The sequence below is a fragment of the Capsicum annuum genome, chromosome 8 (genome assembly GCF_002878395.1).
Source record: "Capsicum annuum cultivar UCD-10X-F1 chromosome 8, UCD10Xv1.1, whole genome shotgun sequence".
NCBI classification, from domain to species: Eukaryota; Viridiplantae; Streptophyta; class Magnoliopsida; order Solanales; family Solanaceae; genus Capsicum; species Capsicum annuum.
Window position 1 is genome coordinate 135,704,573 of NC_061118.1, and position 7,303 is coordinate 135,711,875.

A 7,303-nucleotide genomic window follows, 5' to 3' on the forward strand; every position below is an offset into this window, starting at 1 on the left:
TTGATTTGGCATGCCACATCATTTGACACGTGGCACTTATTTGGGCCTCTAGAATATGAAAATATCTTAGGCTTAGTAAAGTGGGCTCATCATTTGTAGCCCAAATTAATGGACTAACCCAATAAATATTGGGTCTTATTTAAATCTATACTTATTTGGACTTAAATAATTAATTCAATTATATTAATCCACAATATTTATTTGAGACTAATATATTTTGAATTTAATATAATCCAAATTTTGTACGAATTTAAATTTAATAAAATTGAATCGCCCACAAATGCCACCTACTTCAAGACTTGTCGAGACATTTAATATTTTAGAGACTAGCCTTGAAGTATGATTATTTAAACATGTTTCCTTCATGCTTCAACGATTTTCTATACATAAGAACACCTCATTCAAAAACTTTAAAGCCGAACCATGTTGACATTGTCTCTCAAAGCTCTCTTATTTTTTTCCACGAATCTCTATACTTAAGAACCGTTGGTGAGGCATGATATCCAATTTCAAATAGTTTTAGAAGACTTTTTCATTGCTTTACTTAACCAGGAATAAAACTCTTCCGATTTAAACTTAGATTGGAGAAGGAAACAACCTTCAATTTGACTTTGTATGGGAGAAGGAAATCAACCTCCAATTTGAATTTGTATGGGAGAAGGAAATAATATCCAATTTAAATTTGGAGATGAAAATTATTCCAATCTAAATTTATATTGGAGAAAGAAACAATCTCCAATTTGAATTTGGAGATAGAAGCTATTCCAATCTGAATTTATATTAGAGAAGGAAACAATCTCTAATTTGAATTTGGAGATGGAAATTATTCCAATCTGAATTTATATTGGAGAAGAAAACATCCATCCTAAAACTCCATAAAAGGAGGTAGCTTCTCCACTTTTTCAATATCAATTTTGGGGTTTCCAAGTCATCAATAATATTGAGGTAATTTCTTTTGCTCCCACTTTTCTCTTATTTTCGTCACTTTTTTCAGCACAGCATATTAATGGTACAAAACTCATATCTCATTGTAGAAATATTGAAATCATAATCCGTTTGATGTTTCGGAAATTAGACTTCAATATCTACAACATATCCAAAATTCAGAACTAAAATCCTTCAATATAATTCTTGATAATATTTTGAAACTAGCCCTGAATTTTATCATGTTGAAAATTTCAGATTTGCGCGTCTTTACTAAAACTTTCATATCTTGAAGTAGGAAGAATGAAATCACAAGCCGCTTGATTCTTGTGAAACTAGACACAAAGATCTATAACATATAAAAAATTTATAATTTAATACAATCGAGATATTTTCAGGAGTTATCCCAAAATCAACATTGAGCTTTGATGCATCAACAATTTCAAATTTATGCGACATCACCAAAATAATTATATCTCAATGTGAGAGTATTGAAATTATGATCTGCTTGATCCTATAGATGTAAGAAATATGCCTGCATGTATAACATATCCAAAATTTGGATTTTATCATTGTTTGGATCGTTCCAGATGATTTTTTTTAAGTTGATCTTATATGCTATCTGACAGAGGATTCCAGATTTGCATTGCTTCCCCAAATAATTTATATCTTGATGTGGGACCATCACCACCAAAGGAAAATTTGATTGCCTCAAACTATATTTTGAGGTTTTTACTCTCATCAAGGCATCTTGACCCAATCCAAGTTGGTGATATACAATTTTCAAGATCGCAGCACTTTAATAGGTAACATTCTTTCTATTTGTGTTTTTACTTTCTTCTTGTTTCCTCCTTTTTATTGCAGGGTTGAAACAAATATGCAATATGCAATCGCTTAAGGTGGTAAGATTTTAACTTCACCTCTGTCACCTTAAGACCGAAAGACTTACGTATAATTGGCCGGCTTAAGGTGGTAAGAGTTTAACTTTATCTCTGTCACCTTAAGACCGAAAGACTTATGCATAATTGGCCGGATTAAGATGGTAAGAGTTTAACTTTGCCTCTGTCACCTTAAGACCGAAAGACTTTGCTTGAGGACGGCATGGTTTTCTTTAAGTATGGGCCCTTTCACTGATGTATTTATGCGATGATCTTCTCTAAGTATGGGCTTTTTCATCGATGCACTTATGCAATGTTCTTCTTTAAGTATGGGACCTTTCACTTAATGCACTTATGCAATGGTATTCTTTAAGTATGGGCCCTTTTATTGATGCATTTATGCGTTGGTCTTCCTTAAGTATGGGCCCTTTCATCGATGCACTTTATGCAATGGTCTTCTTTAAGTATGGGCACTTTCACTTGATGCACTTATTCAATGGTATTCTTTAATTATGGGCCCTTTTATTGATGTATTTATGCACTGGTCTTCTTTAAGTATGGGCCCTTTATTGATCAGCTTAAGGTGCAAAGGGACAAATTTTGTCCACCTTAAGGCATGAGAATTTTGATATCCTTTTAAGGATAAACCCGTTAGAGGCCAGCTTAAGGTGCAAAGGGACAAATTTTGTCCACCTTAAGGCATGAAAATTTGGATATCCTTTTAAGGATAAACCCATTAGAGGCCAGCTTAAGGTGCAAAAGAACAAATTTTGTCCACCTTAAGGCATGAAAATTTTGATATCCTTTTAAGGATAAACCAATTAGAGGCCAACTTAAGATGCAAAGGGACAAATTTTGTCCACCTTAAGTCATGGAAATTTGGATATCCTTGTAAGGATATACCCATAAGAGGCCAACTTAAGGTGCTAAGGGATAAATTTTTTCCACCTTAAGGCATGAAAATTTTGATATCCTTTTAAGGATGAACCCGTTAGAGGCCAGCTTAAGGTGCAAAGGGACAAATTTTATCCACCTTAAGGCATGAAAATTTTGATATCCTTGTAAGGATAAACCCATAAAAGGCCAACTTAAAGTGTAAAGGGACAAATTTTGTCCACCTTAAGGCATGAAAATTTTGAGATCCTCTTAGTTGTAGGCTTAGAGAACTTTGGCATTCCAAATTTCATTGAAGGAACTCTCTTTTTCATTGAAGGAACTCTCTTTCTTTTTGACAGTTTGCCTCCATTGAGTCACAGATATTTAGAGTAAGTCCAAAATTTAATTAGAATAGTTTCATACTTTCTATCAATATGGTATATACTGTATGAACATATTTTTTAACACTCGTGCAACTAAACTCAGAATGAAATTTCAAGCGCCTACGTACCTCAGTAAAGAGGATCAAATCACAATGTAGTTCTGGGTGAGGTTTGTGTGAGAGAGAGAGAGACGATCACAGTTTATACTCTTGCGGGCCAGGAGTGAACATGTAGTTTATGCTCATGCCTTAAGCAGTGTACATGCAGTTTATACTCGTGCCTTAATAAGTGTACATGCAGTTTATACTCGTGCCTTAAGGAGTGTACATGCAGTTTATACTCGTGCCTTAAGGAGTGTATATGCAGTTTATACTCGTGCTTTAAGGAGTGTACATGCAGTTTATACTCGTGCCTTAAGGAGTGTACATGCAGTTTATACTCGTGCCTTAAGGAGTGAACATGCAGTTTATACTCGTGCCTTAAGGAGTGTACATGCAGTTTATACTCGTGCCTTAAGGAGTGTACATGCAGTTTATACTCGTGCCTTAAGGAGTGTTATCTTCCTTTAAGGATAATACTTCTTCAAGAACTTGACGTTGATAGGGCCAATCCTGACGCCATCTGCATCGACAAGCTTGTAAGCACTGTTTGAATATGTCTCTTGTACAACATATGGTCCATCCCACTTTGGGGTAAATTTGCCCCCAGACTTATGAGAAGTGATAATGGGCCTTCTTACTGCAAGGACTTGATCTCCAACTTGGAAGCGCCTTAAACGAACCCTTTTGTTGAAAGAACGAGATAGCAGAGCTTGACAATATTCAAGATTTTGTTGATCCTCCAGCCTCTTCTCATCAAGAGCTTCTAACTCCGCAAAATGCAACTTAGCATTATCTTGATCGGTGAGCCCTTCTTGAATAGCCAGTCTCAAAGAAGGTATTTGACGCTCAAGTGGCAAGACTGCTTCAACTCCAAAAGCAAGTGAGTATGGGGTTGCTTGTGTTGGTGTATGCTAAGTTGTCTTATACACCCATAAAGCTTCTTTCATTCGCTCATGTCCGTCTTGTTTGGATTTGGAGACGACTTTCTTCAATAAGTTGCATAAAGTTTTATTGAAGGCTTCAGCTAGACCATTGGCGGCAGCATGATACATTGAAGACTTGCGCTACTTATAGCCAAAGAGGTCACAGATCTTGTTCATCAACTTGTTATCAAACGGCTTGCCATTGTCAGTTATTATATATTGAGGGATTCCAAAATGGTAGACGATATTCACTCAGATGAAGTTCGCAACATTATCTTTCTTTACTTCCTTGAAAGCAACAGCTTCGGCCCATTTTGAGAAGTAATCTATCACAGCCAAGATGTATAAGTGTCCACCAAAAGAATTTGGTAGTAGACCAATAACATCCATTCCCCAAGCATTGAATGGCCAAGAAGCTACAGTTGGATGCAGCACCTCTGAAGGTTGATGTATTAAATTTGCATGGAATTGGCAAGCTTTGCATCTTTTTGCATAGTCCTAGAAATCTTTTACCATCGTTGGCCAATAATATCCCATCCTTTTAATGTGAAAATAGAGCTTTGGTCTAGACTAATGTGATCCACAAACTCCCAAGCGCTCTTCTTGCAAAGCTTGAATTGCTTCTTCCTCTCCCAAACACCATAAGAGTACTCCTTAAAATGATCTTATGTACAGTGTGTCTTTGTAGTAAAGGAAGCGAGGTGCACGACGACGAATGTCAGACTTTCTCCTTGGATCTTCTGGAAGTATCCCATAACATAAGTAATCAATAATAGGTTGTCGCCAATCTTCTTTTACAGCTTCACACACGGCAACGAGGTATTCAACCTTGTTTTCCATATCCTCGTCTGACGGCGGTACTACCCATTCTTGGTGGACAGTAACTTGGGTCTGATTTGGAAGAGTTAGGGTTGAGGCCAGAGCAGCTAGGGCATCAGCTTGCTTATTTTCTCTCCTTGGCACATGTTGGAGGGTAACTCCTCTAAGACACCCCATCAACTTCTGTGCATAATCATGGTATGGTCGCAGCTTAGACTTTCTGACTTCATAGCTTTCCAGAAGTTGTTTGATCACCAATTGGGAGTCACCAAAGACTTGTAATTGTAGTTTTTTTATGTCCACTGCCATCTCAAGTCCAAGTATTAAAGCTTGATATTCAGAAACATTATTAGAGCAACGATTTATTAGGGTAAAAGAGTATGGGATGACCTTTTCTTATGGAGTGAGGAATACCACCCCGGCACCAGCTCCATCTCGATATGCGGCACCATCAAAGTACATCTTCCATGGGGGTCTAGCTTCAATGACCATTGAATCTTCATCAGGAAGTTCATCACTCAGTTCCTAATCATCAGGTATCGGGTGGTCTACTAAGAAGTCGGCCAATGTTTGTCCCTTTATGGCCTTTTGGGGAACATACACAATCTCAAACTGTTTTGACATTACAAACTAGATGGGATTTTCCCTAGACACGAGACGAACCACATGAGCTTGAAAGTAGTGTTTCATATTTTGAATTGAGAAGGCCAACGCCAAACATAACTTTTCAATTAGAGAATACTTTAGCTCATTTGGTGTCATCATTCTGCTCAGATAGTAAAGAGAGTTTTCTTTTCCTTCACTATTTTCTTGAGCCAGTAGTGCTCCAACCGACCTTTCTTGTGCCGCGATGTAGAGTATCAATGGCTTCCCAGGTATAGGTGCCGCAAGAACTGGAGGTTTCATTAAGTACGATTTGATACTCTCAAAGGCATTACTGCAAGCTTGGTCCCATTTGAAAGGTGTGTCCTTCTTTATAAGACAACTAAATGGTTGACATTTTCCAACCAGGTTTGAGATGAACCTCCTTAAATATGCTAGCCTTCCTTGAAGGCTTTTTAAGTCATGAATATCCCGAGGCTCGGGCATCTTCAAAATTGCATCTATCTTTGCTTGATCAATTTAAATTCTTTGGTGTAGCACAATGAAGCCAAGAAATTTGCCAAAAGTAACTCCAAAGGCACACTTCAATGGATTCATCCTAAGTTGATATCTTCGAAGTAACTCAAATACCATTCTTAGGGCTTTTAAGTGATCGTCTCTCTTTCTTGACTTCACCACTAGATCATCTACATAGCATTCAATATTTTTATGGAGAAGGCCATCAAAGATGTTCTGCATAGCCCTTTGATAAGTGGCACCAGTGTTCTTTAAACCAAAAGGCATCACCTTGTAGTAATAAATACCTTTAGGAGTATGAAATGCAGTGAGTTCTTCATCCTTTGGCGTCATACGGATTTGATTATAGCTGGATGAACCATCCATGAAGGACATTGACTCATAACCAGGTGGCATCAATCATTAACTCCGGTATGGGGATTGGAAAATCATCCTTAGAGCATGTGTTGTTGAGATCTCAAAAGTCAACACAAACTCGAATTTGGTCATTCTTCTTCGGTACTGGAAAAATACTTGAAATCCATGTAGGATATTTGACTTCACGAATAAAGACAGGTTCAATAAGTTTGTTAACTTCATTTTTTATCAGTGGAACCAACTCCGTCCTAAAACGTCTTTGAGCTTGCCTAACAGGACGGGCACCATTCTTGACTGCCAACTGATGGACCACTATTTTTGGATCTAAGCCAGGAATTTCCTTATAGCTCCAGGCGAAGACATTCATATATTCTTTGAGTATATCCATATAACTGATTTCCTCTCCTACTTCTAGAAACGCACTCGGGTAAGTTAATCTAGGTTCTTCATTAGTTCCAAGATTAACTTTCTTTAAGGGATTTATTGTGGCCTTTACTCCTTCTTCAAGTTGCGATAGAGCATCTCTAGCATCTTCCTCCTCTTGAGGATCATCGTCATTGATAGATATATGATAACACCAAAAGGCATTTTCTATCTCTTCATCATCCTTTATTTGAGATGAGACGTCTTTCTTGTTCTGGGTCATAACATGATATGAGGAGCGAGCCAACACTCTCTTCATCTTCTTTGCGTTGCTTGGTATAAACCACAGTATGCGTCTTCCTTATTAACACCTCGTTGTATGAAACTACCAGTTTCGTCTCTCGCTTCATTCTAAAAGGAATCAAACTTTGGAAATCCTTCTGGATTTTAAATGAAGAGTGTTGCATCTTTCTTTGATAACTTCTTTGACGCTTGTTGTTTTTCTTCTTATTTATAGGACCCAACCTTTCAAACACAGAAGTTCTTGCGGTTGATTCTCC